General features: G+C 47.7%; 1 protein-coding gene across 4 annotated transcripts in view; it reads right to left on the bottom strand.

The window, feature by feature from the left end:
- Positions 1-8090, bottom strand: part of SHOC2 (SHOC2 leucine rich repeat scaffold protein) — a 67711-nt gene extending 59621 nt beyond the window's left edge. The window contains exon 1 of one of the 4 annotated variants that reach the window (XM_075423733.1): positions 8013-8090. The gene's annotated coding sequence lies outside the window, so the exon portion shown is untranslated. Of the gene's footprint in view, positions 1-1414; positions 1576-7511; positions 7673-8012 lie in introns of those variants that run through there. The other 3 variants (XM_075423734.1, XM_075423736.1, XM_075423735.1) reach the window with 3 other exon arrangements.
- Positions 8091-17885: the final 9795 nt, after the last annotated feature.

The following is a 17885-nucleotide window of genomic DNA, read 5'->3' as shown; positions in this document are numbered from 1 at the left end:
GGCACCGAGGCTGTGGGACAAGAACCGCGTCCTCATCACACCTTAACGGCCACTGCCCACTGAGAACAGCAAGCCTTCCAGGGCAATCTGTTTATTCATTAATTCTGATTTCAGGAGAAAGTTCTGGCTTGCACCCAAAAGCTAATTGGTTCAATAAACAGCATCTCGGTTTAGCAGGAGGAAACATGATACTACAGCGAGAGCACGGAACTGAAACCTCGATACCTGCTTGGGTGCAACTTCGGGCTTCTCAAAAGGGCTGGATTGCAGAGAGCCACTTTTGAAAGACAAGACAGTACACAGTTTAAATGCAAGAAATAACCACCAACGTTTATCTGAAGACTACTTATAGGGAAGAGAGAAGAGAAATCACTCCTGTAAAAGTGGGCCCAGTGATGACCTAAAACAGAAAAGAAATTTATGGATGAAGTTGGAGGGTGGGGGTGGAAATCCAGGTTGTTGTATTTATTATGTGAATTACAACTCATGGCTATAATATTTAAACTTTTGTTTCCTTCCTAACTGAGCCTGCCACACACAATATGCTATCAAGAAAGCTGCCAACCAATTGTTTGAATATTCCAAAAAGCAAACATGTAGCACACCATGAAAAAAACAATGATGACAACCTGAAATCTGCCATCATCTGCACACTGTCCAAGAGTTCAAAAGTGTTGGCAGAACTTATCACAACAAAATCTGCTGCACAACGACAAGTGCCCAGGTATATTAATTCATGTTATTTACTGACATAAATTTCCCTTTTCAGGGAAAGAAATAGTCTAGAATCTTAAATTCAATATAGCTCATGTAACTGCCAGTATTATAAAATTCTCATTAATCAGAAATATTTTAGGTTTTGCAAGTATAGTACAATAGCCATTCGATTTTAAAATCTATTAGAAAAGTAACTGTCACAGATTTACTATGTTAACAAGAACATTTGAACTGAGGCTTCATTTAATCCGTCCATCCCTTCAGTAAGAAAATTGTGCAAAATCACTGCAAACTCTGCAAATTTTATAGGATTTTTCTTGCCTTTAAACCCCTTGATTATACAATCATTTCTCTACAAGAAGCATCTTAAAAAGTCATGTACTCTAAGTGCTATGGCAGAAGCAACAGCAAAATGAGTTTTCATGATAAATCCTTCATATTCTGCCACGATCAGCATTTTGCAGGACTCCATAGATGGATTCTCTGGTAGCCCTTCACTTCCTTGTTTAGGAGGTCACTTTTTTTGCACTATTTCTTTTTATAAAGATCTATTTTTGACTGCTGTGTACTTTTGTTTACATATTAAGCCACCTGATGCCTCCAGAAGCCATATAGTTTGCCAGTGAAGTCATTTTCTCTCTGCTACACACAGTGACTCCGTGTAACCAAATGCTTCTAAACAGGACTTGGCACTTACGGAAATCTGAAGACGACTCCTCTCTGCACGGTTATCCCTTAGAATTAAAAGAAGCGCACAGTTCTGCTTTTCTGCAGCGGCTGACTTGAGGAGGAGGGGGAAGAGGAATAGAAAAGAGCACAAAATTCTGCCATCACAACTTCAGAAATACAACAGTTCACCTAATGAAAAGAATAAAGATTAATGAATTATTTCCTTGCCCTGGACAGCTGAGAGTTGATTTTGGGGGTTTTTTTGTTTAGTTGAGGGGAGGCACTGAGAGAGACTATAGGATTTTTTTATCTTTTTTTAGTGAGGATGGAATAATCTCCAGTATTTTGCTGGATTAGGCATAACATGAACGAAAAATAAGACTGAAGCTAAGAACCTGAACCCTTCAACAGCACAAAGCACTTTACACCTGCAGCTGCACTGCATGTGTAGCTTTAGCCTGTTATCCACAAATTTGCTACACAAGCTTTAAGTTACAGTGACATACTGAATTGCTGTCTTCTGTTTAAAAAAAAATTCTAAGCAACAGTTAAAATAGTGAAGAAGTGTGGTTTTTTTGCTTTAAGTATTTTGATACAATTTGAGTATTTCCTCCCAGGACTATTTTCAATAAACACGACAAATGCTGCATATTACAAAACAGACTATAACCTAACTTTCAGCATCCAAAAAAACACAACAGTGAGAAATCTTATTACACAGAAGACTGGACAGTTCACGTGCTACAGTTACACAGGTTACCACTACTGCCAGTCACAGGAGAGAAGCCTCACGCCAAAGAGAGAGCAAAATCCCCTGTTTGCCAAGATTTAGATGACTGGGACACAGGCGAGAGAAAGGAAAAGGAAAAGAGAGCAGTCCAGCTCCCCACAATCATTGCTGCACCTTGGCTACAAATAAATATCGAGCCTCAGTCTTTTTGGCTGCCAGCCAGGTATTTCTTCATAAAAGTAATAAACATTTTTATTTTTCTTCCCAGTCAACACAAAATGCCAGACCAGTGGATCCTTCTGACCACTCAAACTGTCACGAAACACCTCCTCAACTTCTTATTTAATAGTAACTCCTATTAGGATGGAAACACCAAAAACATAGATCTAAATACAACAGCAAATCCTAAAGTGGTTTTGCCATATTCTTTGAGGCACTAAACCAACGTTAGCTATAATAGCTAATGGATAATTAAAATCCAAGCACACGAGAAGTGTAAATATATTACAGATTAAGGTTCTCGGGTCTCAGGGTTTCAAGATTATTCTTTCACTTAGTATTATTTAACCTTGTATTTTCATATCCATCACTATATTTATTCTAAACTTCTAGTAGACACAAATTTTTAACAGGATAAGTGTTAAAAATACTGCATTATAGTAATATGTATGTTGTTTGCAGCACTATCCAGAGTACTTCATGTGTAAGTGAATCATCAATCATCACACAGATTATACGTGTGCGAGTGACAAGCTACTGACATCAGATATATATAAAAAAAGAACATTTGATTTAAACATACCTTTCTCGCTACAGTTTTCACAAACTAAACCATGCAAGACAGAGCAAACTCTAGGATTACAACTGATTAGCCAAAAAAATATAAACAAGAGTTTTATATATTACCCTTCCCAAAATTTGACACCATACATTAATAACAAGGCTGTAGCTGCAAGAAATTAATTCAAACCTTTAAAAGATGGCATTTTATGATGATTTTAAAAAGTCTCTATGCATCTGCTAATCACTAAGAGTCAAGCGATACTAATCGCTCTTCTGTTCAACAACTCTGCAAAGCAAACTTTTGACAGATAGGCGATTGCAGTCTGCCACCAGTTCCCAAAAAGACTATCTGCTTTCAGTCACATCACTGTATCGACACTCTCCGAGGAAATTCGGGGTGCTTCTGGTAAAGTTAGTTGTAAGTCACCGAATGTTTCAGCACCAAAACAATGGTGGCGCAATATTTTGCATCCCTGATGCATAAAATATTCCCACAGACATCCGCAGGATTTCTGGCAAGAAATGCAAAAGCAGGTCTCAAGCAAACATGTTTTGCAACCCCAAATACAGTGAGTTTAGAAATAGTTTGTGAAAAACTGCTCAAGCTTTGATTTATTTTTTTTTTTTTCCTCCAAGCGCCTGTATCAACCTGTGGGCTGAAAGGAGTGGGAGACCAGAACACAGATAAGTTAAAACTGCACCTCATCGCAAACAGGCTTCACTACTTAATAAAGACGCACTTCCAAACCCCTCTCCAAAGCAGCAGTAACCACGAACAAGACCTATGCCACAGAAAGAACCTATTTTAAACCCCAGCAGCCAAAGCAGCGAGAGCGCGCACTGAGATGTGCTGCAATATTTATGCAGCCATTATAATGCAAATGCATAAGGTATCAGAAAGGCCATGTGCACTGGTGCGCAGTCCCTTCAGTCTGTACAACGCCAACAGAAAGAACAATTAGGACGCAGGCATAACAAAACAGCCTCCGACCACAGGCTGGGCAGGTCCCCTGAACCGGACACAGTGTCTGTGGGATCACCGGGGCTCCATGGAAATGCCGCCCGCGCGATCGCTCTCGCCCATACGTAGATTATGAAGCATTTTAAGGCACCGCAGCCTGTAGACGATCAGCATGGCAAAGGTAAGGGCAAGCTACAACCACCGTACTGCGAGCGCCGGTCGCACGTTTCTGGAGATGAGCTGCCGGGCTGGAGCACTGCTCGCCTCCCCAGGGCTGCTCCTCTCCGCAAACCCCAGCCCCACCAACGGCCAAGCAGCAAACTTCCAACTGTCCTAAAAAATAAACAGCTACACACTTTCCTATGGCAAAAAACACTCTCCAGCACTTTTTGTAACAAAAAGCAAGGCAGGCGTGCAAACTCGCGTCTGATGTACATCCAGTCTGTGAACACAGACTGCGCTTCAGTAGAGATCCAAAAAAGCAAACAAATATGCTCAAGTCTTTCCCATTTTTTTTTTTTTTCATGTACACCTTAACGGTAAGACAATAGTAAAAGAACTAAGCATACAGGCACGCCAGCTTGTTTTAAGAAGTTCTTTGACCATGCATCCTAGTATTTACCTACACCAATTCACAGCCCATTTAACACACTCTAACACACTCTTTAACACACTGCGCTAACCAGCAGGTCTGTGGTTCTGTGATAGGCTCCCTTCTCTCACGGATTTCTCTTGTAGATAGTACAGATAAAGTACTTCTTAAACTGCAACGATCTTAAAACAGTCTCAAATTAACTATGTGGAATAAAATCACTTTTTAAAAAAAAAAATTATAAGCACTTCATAATAATATATCCACTACCCAGAGGTTAATGACAGAAAAATCCTTAGTAACTAAAATTCCCTTTTTATCCAGAGACCATTGTTTTGCTATACTGAAAATGCCTTCACTGAACTGAATTTGGTGTTGGAGACTGCCCAGATTTAATAGTACGTTATGGTGCATTTCACAACACAGTCAAGCCCAAGCAAGGCAGCAAAAAACAAGCAAATTAAGGTCAATGGCTAATACCGCAAACATTACCTGCGCACTGTACAACCTGTTACATTTTATCCCAGTATGTTTTGTAACACAGCAAGTCTACTGTATCAAACAGACTGGACTATGTCAGCCGGTACAATTTTCATGTAAACAAGGGTTCTTTTTATCTCTGCAATCTAGTTACAACTGGCTGTTTAATCTTCATTGCTGTGTCCTCCCCAGCCCTCCCTCACACGCACACAAACCCAGCAGCAAAAGAGACAGAAACACCTCCTCTGAGGTGCAGCTGCACACAGCAAAAATCAGCACAAGGTATTACAGCGACGGAGGAAAGCACGCCCCGCTTCAATTAAAAGAGCATCCACAGAGCTGCCGCACAAAGGAAAATAAAATAAAAAGCAATGAGCCTCGAAGCGCTTGGGGCGGGAAACGCCGCCAGCCAAGCCGAGTGAGAGGGCCGCGGGCACACGTCACTGCCCCGCACCCCGGCAAGGCACGCAGCCCCCCGAAACCCTCCCGGCGAGGAGGGCAGGGGCACGGTGGGCGTCGGAGCGAGGGGTCCCGGGGCCGCGGTCGGCGAGCGCAGCCTTCCCCTGGCTCCACGCACACCAGTTCTCATCCTCCTCCGGACGCGAAGGAGAACCTGCGGCTGGAGACACAGGGCTCCTTCTGAGGAGCACCCGCCCCGGTCCTTCACGACGGTGTTTTGGAAACGTCCGAGATCTCTTCGTGCAGCTTTATTTCCTTACTGTCACACCAACCCTTCCCGAAAGAGAGCTCGGTGATCTGCAGGGCTTCCTCAGCCTTGCCAAGAGGGGGGTCACAAAACACGACCCTCGCCACCCACAGCACACAGAAGATACTTTGACAGCCTTAATTCAATTAACACGCATGAGCACCGTGCGCACACGCAAGCACACGCATCCACCCACTCCGCGGGTGCCGTGCAGGGGTCGGCAGCAGCCGGCTCGCGCGGCGACAAGCCAACACTGCCACACACCCCCCGCTTCAGCAGAAACATTCTTTTCTAGAAAGCCACAGCCAAGTAACAATCAATCCAAGGGCTTCCTAAAAGGCACACGCACAGCGATCTTCCGAGCAATTAACTCCTGTACGTAGGCTCAGAGTGCGGGAAGACAGCTGGAGAAGATATTCCTCGTCTGAAGGAATCCCTTCAATCACACAAAATTCCTGAAGGAGAATACACCCGTCAGTGCGATTTAAGTGTCAACATAACAAAGGAACGCCCCTCCCAGCACCTCCTGCCTTACAGATATGTCACGCTGGAAAGGAAAAACTAGACCGGGAACAGCAGCTATTCGCCATCTGCACTGTTTATCAACCCTACCCTTGCCATCACCCCTAAGAAAAAACGTTGGGGATTGTTTAACCTTTCTAGAAAGAGCAGAACAGAGGGATGTGGCAGAGGGCAGCATCCTCTTTGAGGATTCCTTGGTATTCCTCAAAGGAAGGCTGCGGACACAGGGAGAGCTTTGTCTGGCATCGTCTTTCTGTGTTACAAGATTATACATAAAATTAGTTTTGCCCGATGTACACGTTTTGCCTTGCCACACATACAGAAATCCTGACAGCTGACAAACATTGGCTTAAATCAAAAGGAATCCAGCTTCAAATTACTAAAATAATCTCCCATTTTACTCATCCAGAGCAAAGAATAATTACATAGGCAACCAAAACAGTCAAACCCAAATCATTCAACAGGAATTAAGAGGATAAGAGTGCTGCTAAAATTAAAATGTATGCACAACAGTGTAATAACAAATTCAGAGGACGCAGTAAATCTTTCCCAAAACCAGGCCAGGATTATATCAAGATCACCGTGCAGCATATGCCTGAAATATGGCTGCAAATACGTGTGACTTAATTTGACCACCACCTAGTTTAAGCCTTTGATATTTATAAATAGAAGCCTCCAATCATGACTAGCGACTTAAAAACCCCGCAGTTTAGAAGCTAAAAAGACAAAACAATAAGTAGAAAGTCAAACACGCAAACAAGAAACGGCAGAAAACTAAGGCCCTGAAGGTAATTCCTACAATCATCTTCATTTCTATTTTGATAGTCCAAAAACCCCAGACCAGGCACCGCAGCGGTGACACCGCACACAACCGCAGCCCCTCGAGCACCAGCGCTCCGCCTCGAGCGCGCCCGCACGCGTGCGGGATGGAGTAAAACGCGTGCTCCCGCAGTCCCGCCTCAGTTACGGGAGGTGCGGACCGCCAGCACTACCCCGGTGCCCGCGGCTGACCCCGCGCTCCATCCCCAGCCCGGCCCCCCGCCAACGGGCGATGCGGGCAGCACCGCGCCGCCACCGGGCTTCAGCCCCGCTGCGGGCCCGCACCCCGCACGGCTCAGCCCAGCCGCGGCTCCGGCCGCCGCGCACGGCCGCGCACCCTCCCGACGGGTACTACAGCTTTACTAACCGCCCCCTCCGGGAAAGGTACCCGCGACTCTGCCAAAACACCTTCCGCGGCCCGGAGAGAGGCGGGAAGCGGCCGCACCGCTCCCCCGCGGCACCTCGCCGCTCCGGGCACCAGGAGAGGCGGGGGGGAGCGGGGCTGTGCCCCCCTGGCTCCCTCCGAACGCACCCCGAGCCTCCTACATTCGCCTCCGGTACCGGGAGGGGAGGAGGAGAGGCGAGGCGGCACCGCGGAGCTTCCTCCTTTCCCTCCGGGTTTTTGGTGGTGGTTGTTGTGGCGGCGGCGGGTCGGTGCCATCGGACGAGCGGGGCAACCCCGCCGGCGGGTCGGCCCCGCCGCGCCCCACCTGCCCCGGGCCCCGCGGCCGCCGGGCGGGGCAGCACCGCGCCGGGGCGCGGGCGGGCGGGCGGGCGCAGGGACCCGCCGGGTGCCGGGGCGCCGAGTCGGCCCGCGCTGCCCCGCCGCCGCCGCCGCCGTGGCCCCCACCCCCCCCGGGGCGCGCCCCCCCCCCCCCCCCCCCCCCCGCCGTCACCTGCCGCCCGGGCCCTCCCCGCCTTTGTGCCCGCGGCCTCCCGCCGCCTCCGGCCGCCGCCAGGCCCACCCCGCCCGCTGTCAGCCGCCGCCGCCTCGACGCGCCCCGCCGCGGCCCCGCGTCCGGCCCCGCCGTACCGTGCGGCTCCGCCATCCTCCCGAGGCGCGCTCGGCTCGGCTCGGCTCTGCTCCCCCCCTCCCCTCCCCGCCCGCCCCTGCCGGCCACCGTCCCTGCGCACCGAGCCGTCACGGGACTCCCCGCCCACAGACCTCCCGCGGCGCCGCGGGGGGCGGGCCCGCCGGGGCGCGCGGGCACCGACCGCTTCCGGGTTACGGCGCCGCCGCCATCTTGGCGGCGGGCGGAAGCGGCGCGGTTGCCCCTGGCGACTGCGAGGCGGCTGTGCGGTCCCCCCGGGGCGGGCGCGGCGGCAGGGCCCGCTCGGGCAGGACTCCCCGCCGGCCGCCGCTCCGCTCGGGGTCCCGAAACCCCGCGGGGCCCGGCCGTGGCCCGGGCCGCCCCGCAGCGCCCGCCGGGCGGCCTGAAGGGGTAACCGGCCCCCTGCTATTTCACGCTGCCACGTCGCCTTCTTCCACAGAATGGGGCCCGTCCCCAGCTGCACCCGCCGTCGCCTCGCCCCTGGCCGCGCTCTCCGGAGGAGCTGCCGCAGCCGAGCCGGAGCGAGCTGCCCTTGCGAGGAGTCGGTGGGAGCCGCACGACGCGGCGGTTGCCGTTCAGAGGGCGGCAAGCGGGCCGCTGCGTAGGCAACCGCGCTCAGGCGTGACGGAGCGCCGGTGGTCGGTCGCCGTTTGGTTTCGGAGGGGACGTAAAAGCCCGCTCTCTGACGACTTGTTACAACAGATCTGTCGGTATTTTGCTGGGAAAGGTTTATTGGTTCCCCTTTCAAGCCTCGATGGATTCTGCACCGCAGCCGTAGCCCAACTTTCCAACTTCTAAAAACCACTCAAGCTACTGGGAGTCCACTAACTGATCTCAGTACTTGCTGGTCTGGACTGGTCCCACTGGCTCACGTTCGAAAGCAACAGCAGCCACCTCAGCAGAACCAAAACCATGAGTAAATTTGGGAACCACTTCCTACATCAGAAAGTCAGATCTAAATATCTACCATTTCCATCATTTTTTTACAGCTTCTGGCAACCATCGAGGCTGGTCTGAGTGAGACGAGAGTATTCGCGTTGATTATCTGGGTTCTGCCAGTTTCCGTGGTGTGATTCTCTGGCAAAGCAGACAGCTCAACGTGGTTACACGCTTTGTTACTCATAAACGCTGGACAGCGTTAAAACCAGAATCGGCTTTTCAGCATAATGGGTCACAGGGCAGAAACCAGGTGTCATTTCCTAGCGACAGGACTTCTTACAATGGCTGGATGTTTATTTGTTGTTGTTGCTCAGTAGAACGTTCAGTGGGGACAGTGCGCCGATCCCCCACAAGACATGGAAATGCACGCTTTGCCCTGAAAAGCTTGGGAGCCTGAGAGGGTTTTTTCTCGCATAGCTTATTTGAACACACACAGATGCCTACACATAACTGCACCCTCTGCGTCACAGACCACAGCGTGTGCTCACCACGCGCAGGGAGGGTCCGAGTGCTCTGTGGAGCGTGTACTGTACCTTTACATTTCTCAGGCTCCTTGTGTGCACAGTGCCGCTGCCCAGGCGCTGCAGCATTGAAGAAGTGTGTACAAAGGAAACATGCTACGCGTACTCTGCTTCTGTTAGAGATTTTACTTCTGTGTCTGCTCGCTCTGCTTTCAAAAATATGATTTGAAATCTAAAAAAATGTTATTTTATACCCAGAAAAACTGGTTTGCTCTTCTCACGACGAAACATAAATCTGAAAAGCTGCTATAAAGCAGAGCAAGACAATTGTCACTAGACAAGGAATCAGCCAAGAAATTTACACTGATAACTCCACCCTTCTGCTGCAATTCCTCAAATATGTCCTGCGAGATTAGACCAATACTACGGTAATACTTGTGCCAGCAATCAAAACGAACAGACATTTTTGCAAAGGCAGAATTCATACATGCAAAATTTGTTTTTAACCTGCACAAATGGAGTAGTTAATGTTATACCCTCCTACTGGATGCTGGAAAGCTCAGCTCCAACCTACTCCCAGCCTCCATCAGCACTGTTCTCCCCCAAATCTTCATCAACACAGACCTGGTCCAGTGCAGAAGGTGAGTATGAGAGTGCCAGTCTTTAGAAGTATTAGTTAAGGGTCCCTCAGCATCAGGAGGCTACGCTGACAGGCGTGTATTTTGAACCCTGTGGTGCTGTGACCGACTACCTCTCCTTAAGACAGACCCACAGACAGTGAGTCAGAGGTTCCTCAGTCTCTGTTGCCCCAGAAAGCCCACAGAACTGCACGAGGATCTTCAATTACTGCCATTCGCACTGAAATGAACAGGAGGGGAAATATCATTACTGAGCATTTCATAACTTACATGTGTACATGTTCTGAATTAAGGTTTCACCAGCAGTTCCATTTGGACATTGCTTAATTTTTAAACATTTGGCTTTGCAACCTTCGTAATGTTCCTTTAACACCTGTAGCACTTCCTGTGTTCCTGAAAAGGACAACTGTCAGTGGAGGACCACGCGGCATCACAGCACCGCCCGGGTCATCAGCCTCGCTGATACCTTTTCGTGCCTGACACAGCCCTCTGCTCCTTTTACTCCAAGAGAAACAGATAGCAGCGGCGCTCTGTTATCCTCCGTCTACACCAGCGGTGGAGGGGGACGAGTGTTGGAATTTGCACTATTCAGTGGATTCATAAGACCATTCCTAAGGCTATTTAGTATTTACACAGTTGTTTCAAGCATGTTTCTACAAAACAGTGTGATTTATTAGGAGCTGGCTCTTACACAATGAACTAAAATAAAGCAATTAGTTCGTTAAGCTTGCTTAAGCTGACCACAAGATCAATCTAGCAACTTCAGAATCATCTTTGATTGAATTCTGATACCGCTGATAAAATAGCCCCACTTGCCTTTTTCTTAATCTGGTGGCTGCCAGACTAATGAATTGACCCTTTCTTGGTCATGTGGCCTTTTCACTACCTTCTCCCAACTGTAAAAATTTTGTCATCTAACTGCAAGGAAGCCCACTGTCCTCCCCCAGGCAGGCAGCTGCGGCCGCCTCATCCAAGGACACTCAATTCCAGTCGTTTCTGCACTACGGGCTGGGGCAGGCAGCACAAGAGGCAAATTCTTGGCCGGCTGTGCCGACATGAAGGCCAGCCGCGGGGAAGCTCTGTTCTGCTTCCAGCTCTGGAAGTCAGGGTGTCCCAGCGAGCGCAGCCCGTTGCGTCCCCTCCACCCACGGACCCCTCCGCTCTGTCCGGCATGGGGCTGCCTCCCGCAGCTCCCGCCGGTGCTCCCGTCCTGCTCTGCCTGCGCCTGACCTCCACCTCCAGCCTTCCATCACCTGTTCCTTGCCCAGGCTGTCTCTCCTCTCTTAACCTCCAACAGGGCCTCCAACTTTGGTTCTCCATGCCAGGTCCTAGTTCAGTCTCTTATCTGGTTCTTCCTCTCACCGCCTATCCCCATGATTTTCCTGGCTCTTCCTTCTCGTATCCTTGTGCTGGCACACTGAATGCTGCTGTGTCTTCTGTCCCTCCCCTGCTGCCAGTTCCTTGACAGCCAGTCTCAGCATAAAGCTCCTCTAATTCCCAGTTTCGCTTTCTTTGTGAAGCTCAGTCTCTATTGCATCTCAAACCTCCAAATTCCCAGCCCTAGGTTTTATCTTCCTCTCATCTACACCTCAACCTACCCAGACCCTCCTGCCCTGTCCTAGTCTTTTTCCTTGTCTTGAATCATCGGTTTACCAGAGGTTTGGCTTCAGTCTCTTAGCCAAGGGTTGCAACGGGTTTAGTTGTTCTGCGGGAGAGAAGTATGCTTCAAAGGCTGATGGCACGACAAAGCCCATTTCAATTTGTGAGCATCATACCAATCATGAAAATAGCGTATGCCTTTGTCATTGCTTTTCTGTCTTCCCCTGAACAGCACCTTGGCTCCACTGCCCATATTAGGAGTATACAAAAACTGGGAAGGCTGGAATAGTTGGCACAACTCAGGAGCTGAAAGGAGAGAGGGAGGGTGCTAGGCACAGAAACCGTACCTGGAGGATGCGCACAGACGTTCAGAGCCCTTGTGAATGTCTAGAGCCTAATACTGCAACGGGGCGGCTGACAAGATCCGTCCCCTTGAAAACAGAGACCGCCCCACCAGAGCGAAAGCTTCTGCTTGGTGCAAGATGCCGTTGCAATGCAAAGAAGGATATAAAGAAGGGGAACCTCAAAATGTGGTTCTCTGTTGAAGGACTACAGTACAGTAAGCTGTTGCTATTTTTACTGTCTGTTCCTTTTATGTGTTCGGAGTCAGGTCTGCTTACTTGAGTGACAAGAAATTATTTTTGCTTTTTCCTCAGTTGGTTCTAGAAAGCAAATGTATGATAAAAGGACAGAGTTTGATTAAGGTACCTATGTTCTCAAAACCAAGCAGCATGATTCAGGGTTGTAAAACTATCACGTAAAAAACAATTCTAGTCCTGCCAGCTTCAACTTTCAACTCCTTGGCCACCTATCGATGTCTGTCAAGCTATTAGTAACTGTTTAAACAGACTTCCTAGGCCTTACAGGAGCCCTTCCAGGTGGAAAGACAGAACTTACCAACGCTGAACAAGCACGTCCAGAATGCCATGCATGAAATTATTTTCTCTTATTTACTCATACACACACAAACTTTTTCAAGTATGCTCTGTGTCCTAACGGCCCCAGGGCCAGCGTTCTTCAGTGGATTTAGTGCAAGGGAAAACTGCAAATCCAGCAGGCTATCAAGCAAGCTAATCTTCAGTTTTACAAACGGAGAGTCAACCAGTTCAAACAATTTATCTTTCAAAGTCAACACTACAAACAACAGAAACAAGCAAGAGCTTTTTCATTCACAACAGACAACAAAGTGTATATTTTTTTAGTGTAGATATTCTAGACAGGATAGTATCAGCTGTTAGAAACTCCTACTTTTCTCTACAGTGAAAGACAGGGCAAATTAAAGGCTTCAGCTGTCTGTACTTTGAAAGCGGAGAAAGACTGGAATGAAAAACTCAGTTAAACTGAAACAGATGCCTATGATTCCAGTTCCGGTCAGGCCATCCCTGAAGAAACCAACCTTTCTTGACTTCATTTCATTCTTCTGGTACTTGCAAATCTATTTCAGACATCCCAGGGTAACTCGAAAGGACAAAGCAGGATCCAACAGGGCATTCTGTGCTCTGGTGGACAAGTGTCTCTTACCTTGGGTCTGCAGCACCTGAACTTCAGTAGGCTGAGTGCCTACCAAGGACCAACCATGTCCAGGACTAACATAACTCCCAAATCTAAGAGGCAAGAGGGGATGGGTGTCCACAAAAGCTAGCTGAAATTTACAGAGGTTAAGCTTCATCTGTAGTCAGTAAGATAAGCCTGTGCTTAGGCACTCTGAATCACATTCTGAAGAAATCACTTTTTCCATTGACCTCATGCGGACCCTGGGGAGTTGAGCTTTCCAAGAGAAAAGCCGCTTCCTCCCCAGGAAAGTGCATTCAAGCCTAAGTGGCCGTGGGTTCACCAGCTCTTTACATGCCGCAAGTTGCCGTTGGGCTCCGATGCTGCCCGAGCGCTGTAGACCTGCATGCCTGCAGGTGCTACAGACATCTGCCATTGTACCTGCTCCACTTGGCTCTCACGTCAGCCTTCTAAAACTGGCTGGCACCAATAATCTGGTATGGTGCAGCTTAGGTTTCATTTACACTGCATGTCGTTTCATGCCTTCAAAGGTCTGTGAAGATTAGTACCAGGCTGACTGGTATGGCACGGTATGTAGGAATGCGCGTCTGAAAGCAGCACAAGTTTTTCTCTGCTGAACTTCATAAAAGGGCATATCCTGCCTCTGTTCTGCTTAAAACAGAGAGCACTGTCCTCTCTGATCTCCCAGTCCTCAACAGCCACAACAGCGTAGCAGTGTAACCTGGGATTGAGAGAGCCTGAAGACAACCAGTTCTGTGCTGCTACCACTTTCAGATGGTAAAAGTGTGGAGCTGAAGGAACAAGGCTCCCGCAGTAGCCAAGAAAGGGAAAGGTCTCTGGGAGTGGTGGCCCCATAAAGGCAGAACAATTTTATTACAAGTTTTTTTAAAGATTACTGTAAAGAACTCAACTGTGTCCTAGAAGTGACTGGGAGTGGCAGCACATCCATGCTGAGCTGTGTAAAAAAGCCAGCTGCCCCATGCCCAGGCAAGTATCGTTGCCAGCAGGTTAACCAAGGCCGCAGGCAGAAGCAGTTTTGCTCGGGCTTACACACATCTTGTCACTGCTGCAAGTGCTGCTGTCTGAAATGCAGAAGATGATGAAGGTCAGCTTAATAGGAGAGTCCCCAGGAAAACAAACTCCCATTCACATTCTCACAAAAAGAAAAAAAATTCTTCAAAAATAACTTGGGAAGGAAAAATCGAGTTGGAATAAAATATTTGCCTGTTGGTCTTAATAGCTGCAGCTCTGCTATCTATTTTCTCTCCCTCTTCCAAACTGTCAGCAGGGATTGAGTGTTCTCCTGGAGCCAGGGATGGATTTCCTGCATGGTGACAAATAGCAGTAAAGCCTGAAGTCAATTCCACAGTGAAATCATTATATAAATTGCTCTTTCCTGCAGGAAAGAGATGGATGAAAAATAAAACAGATCAGAAAATCGTACGAAATGAGTAATCTTACAGTTCAGTTATGGGTAGCGAAAAGAACAACCCCAACAACGCTGCAGGCTCAGTCAGGGAGCCAGGCGTTATAGGGAGCACCCCTGTAAAAGAAAATTTCTGTTGAGGAGTTCTGAAAAAACCCTGAAAACTAGATCATACAAGTGGAGAATGATCCTCCTAAAGGACATCATCACACTCCTGCTAAGAGCCATGAAAACTAGAGTAGAGTGAGTGCGAGCAACCCTAATATTTATTATTATTGTGGTAGTACACAGGAGCCTTGATCTTGTGTGCGAGGTGCGGTACCAGAAGAGTGTTCTGATTTGGAGACTGAAAGCTAAATGAGAGACCAGAAAAATGACACACATTTGTCACAGATGCAGGGAGCATGAGGAAAGAAAAGCAGTCAGTGCGCTTGCCAAGCTTTTTTATAGGCCAGACAGACACGGAGAGCGTTGGAGAGAGCTCTGAAAGATGATTTTTTCAACACACATTAATAAGGGGTTGGTTGCAAGGCTGGGAGGAAGCGCAGAGATGTTTGAAATGGTAACAAGTAGGCAGTGGAACTGGTCATCACAAGCTGATCTCAGCAAGGAGCTGACATCCCAGTAATACTCTGGAACAGATGAGCAGGGACGGGCTAGGGAAAGACGGGGCTTGAAGAGGCAGGCATTTGACACACAAGAAAAGAGAGAGTTAGCAGACAGAAAAGAAAGAAGCGACACAGAGCAACTGGAACAGTCCTGCATTGTGAGGACAAGGGCTTGGTTATTTAAGAGTTTTCTTTCCCCCTCTTGTTTCTCAGAGGGAGGAGCGGTGTTTCAAGGGAGAATAATACAATCATTTGACTGTGTTAAGAGATTTATGGTCTGACTTTACCACGTGTTAAAATACTGATTCTCTTTCTAACATATGCTTTAGATATGGCCATTGTTTTTTCTGTATAGAAGACTGACTTCTGCATACAAAAGCTGGGACTTCATAGCAGGATCCAGCGATGCTGGGTAAATACAAAGTGACGTAAGTGAAGCACAAGTCTCAGATTTTTTCCACTCAATTAAATAAAGATAGCAAGAGAGACACTGAGCAGTGTGTGGTGGTGAGAAGCTGGAATAATTAAACAATAATATGACAGATGGTGCATTTACGGGCAATTACAGCATGCCTCTGCTGGCACTTTAAGGCACAAGGCCAAAGACTTAAGCGATTCAAACCACACAAGTGGAGCAGTAACCTCCCAGAAACGCCAGTTTAGAGCATCTGGCTTGGGAGCCCAGAACAGGACTTACACGTAGCAGTGAGGCAGGCAGTCAGGTCTCTGCATTTACCGGACGTTACTGCTAGAGACAGAGCAGGAAGAGCAGCGCGTCAGAAAGCTGTGTTTGTGTCCCTTGGATATCGCATTTCCAGGCACTTTTACGTCTGTAGCAGTGAAAGACAAAGCTTCAGACTGAATAAGGACGTCTCCTTCTTGCCTTGTGCATACAGCTTGAGGATACCACAGCATCAGACGACGACAGATTTAAAATAAGTATATTCAGAAAGCTCAACCAAAAGAAATCACTCATCTGTCAACTCCCTTCCAAAAACAAGGACTGGTTTAAACATCAAGCTATCAAGTTTGATGCTCTGAGGGCATTTGTGATTCCCTCAGGGAGTCACATGAGGCTTTCGGTTCCCCGCCTTACCTCACCCAACAAACCCAAACCACCTTCCTCCTCCCATCTCGGAAGAAGATGGGCTCTGGTTCCACTCAGCAGCTTAAGGGGACAACTGCATGAAACCTGTATGTGTATTTTTGAAAGCATTGGCATGCATTATTCAACACACCTCGCAGTCACGCTGGTACGTTACGTTTCTGACCTCGTCAGCATATATAGAGCTGAAAAAAGCTCTAGATTTTTACAAAAGAAGAAGAGAGATCTGCCTGGAAAGCAAACACAGATCAGGTGTTGTTAAAGGCTTCTTAAACAAAGTGTTTACTTAAACTCAGAACAGAAAATCACCTTCAAGATTGGTAACTCTCATGAAAGTGGCTTTGTTTTTAAACACTCCATGTCTGGAGCTACATGATTATACAGGACTCTGAATCAGATTTTTGTTTTTAAAGTAAGGACTTGATTCCAGACTTTCTTGTTATGTCGAAAAAATGGAAAACATGTATTTGAATGGCTCAAAAAGCAGAATGAGAACAAAAAGAATTTAAAATGTATAAAGACAAAAAACAAGCCTCATAAACAAATGGGACTGGCAACACTGCTTCACCTAAGTGCTTTCTTCTTCTACTTAGTAAGAGATGTTTCTCAAGACTTAAGTGCTGTTTTGTATCTGCAGGGATTTCAGCAAGCCCCTGCCACTTTAGGAAGCTCTCTGGATTCCAGCAATGCACAGCTCTGCTGTCTGCTGCACTCAGTATCTGGGAATACGAGGAGGAAAACAAGCTTATCATTTTTAAAATTATTGCTGGTTTTGTGGATGTGAGGCTTTCTGCAGTGTACAAGAATAACTTGTTTGTGACATCAGTAAAATAAGGATATGCAACCTGGAGCACGTTGTCCTCTCCGTGGATACCACTCTCATGCTTTGTCAGATAACGCTGGGTTTTATCCAAAGGTCAAGTCTCAGGACTGTCGGAAGCTGCGTGCCATGCGGATGCAACTTGAGACCTGGGCATCATCGTGCTGTATGCAAGGACGGCCTTGTTCTGACTTCTCCAGCCCCATGGGGTGGCACCACGACAATGCACTGACTCAGCACAGTCCCACTGCAAGTGCACAGTACTTTTTCCCGGATTGAAAGGGTTTGGGAAAGTATTTCAGCCTACTTGCTACTTCTGGCAACTGGAAAGGCCCATGAGAGAAATGAGTGTATATTCAAGCACATGTTGACCCCAGAGGCAAAAAATGGGGTGTAACTACTTTTCTTTAGCAGAAGAAAAGATCGGGTCCCTTGCCTGTAATTGGAAAAGTCACATCTTCTCTTGTTGTTCCTCTTCCAACAAAACAAGGGGAATTGCGTCCTCTGTGCCACGATTTTCCCTCCTCTCAACTATGGCTAACACCACTCTACTGAACAAATACCAGCCTTACTCAAAGCTAAACCCAATCCTGTTTCTAAGACACTTGGAGAAGTATGATATTAAGCTGCAGACCATGCCCATGCCTCTCTCCTCTCTCTCATCCAGTCCTTCCAGTCCTGAAGATGGTAACTGTGTTTTTTCCCAACGGAAAGAGGCGTCTTAAAAGCAGACTTACTAGAGGCTG

This window comes from Opisthocomus hoazin, chromosome 6 (genome assembly GCF_030867145.1).
Source record: "Opisthocomus hoazin isolate bOpiHoa1 chromosome 6, bOpiHoa1.hap1, whole genome shotgun sequence".
Classification (NCBI taxonomy): domain Eukaryota; kingdom Metazoa; phylum Chordata; class Aves; order Opisthocomiformes; family Opisthocomidae; genus Opisthocomus; species Opisthocomus hoazin.
This window is presented reverse-complemented; position numbering and strand designations above follow the sequence as displayed.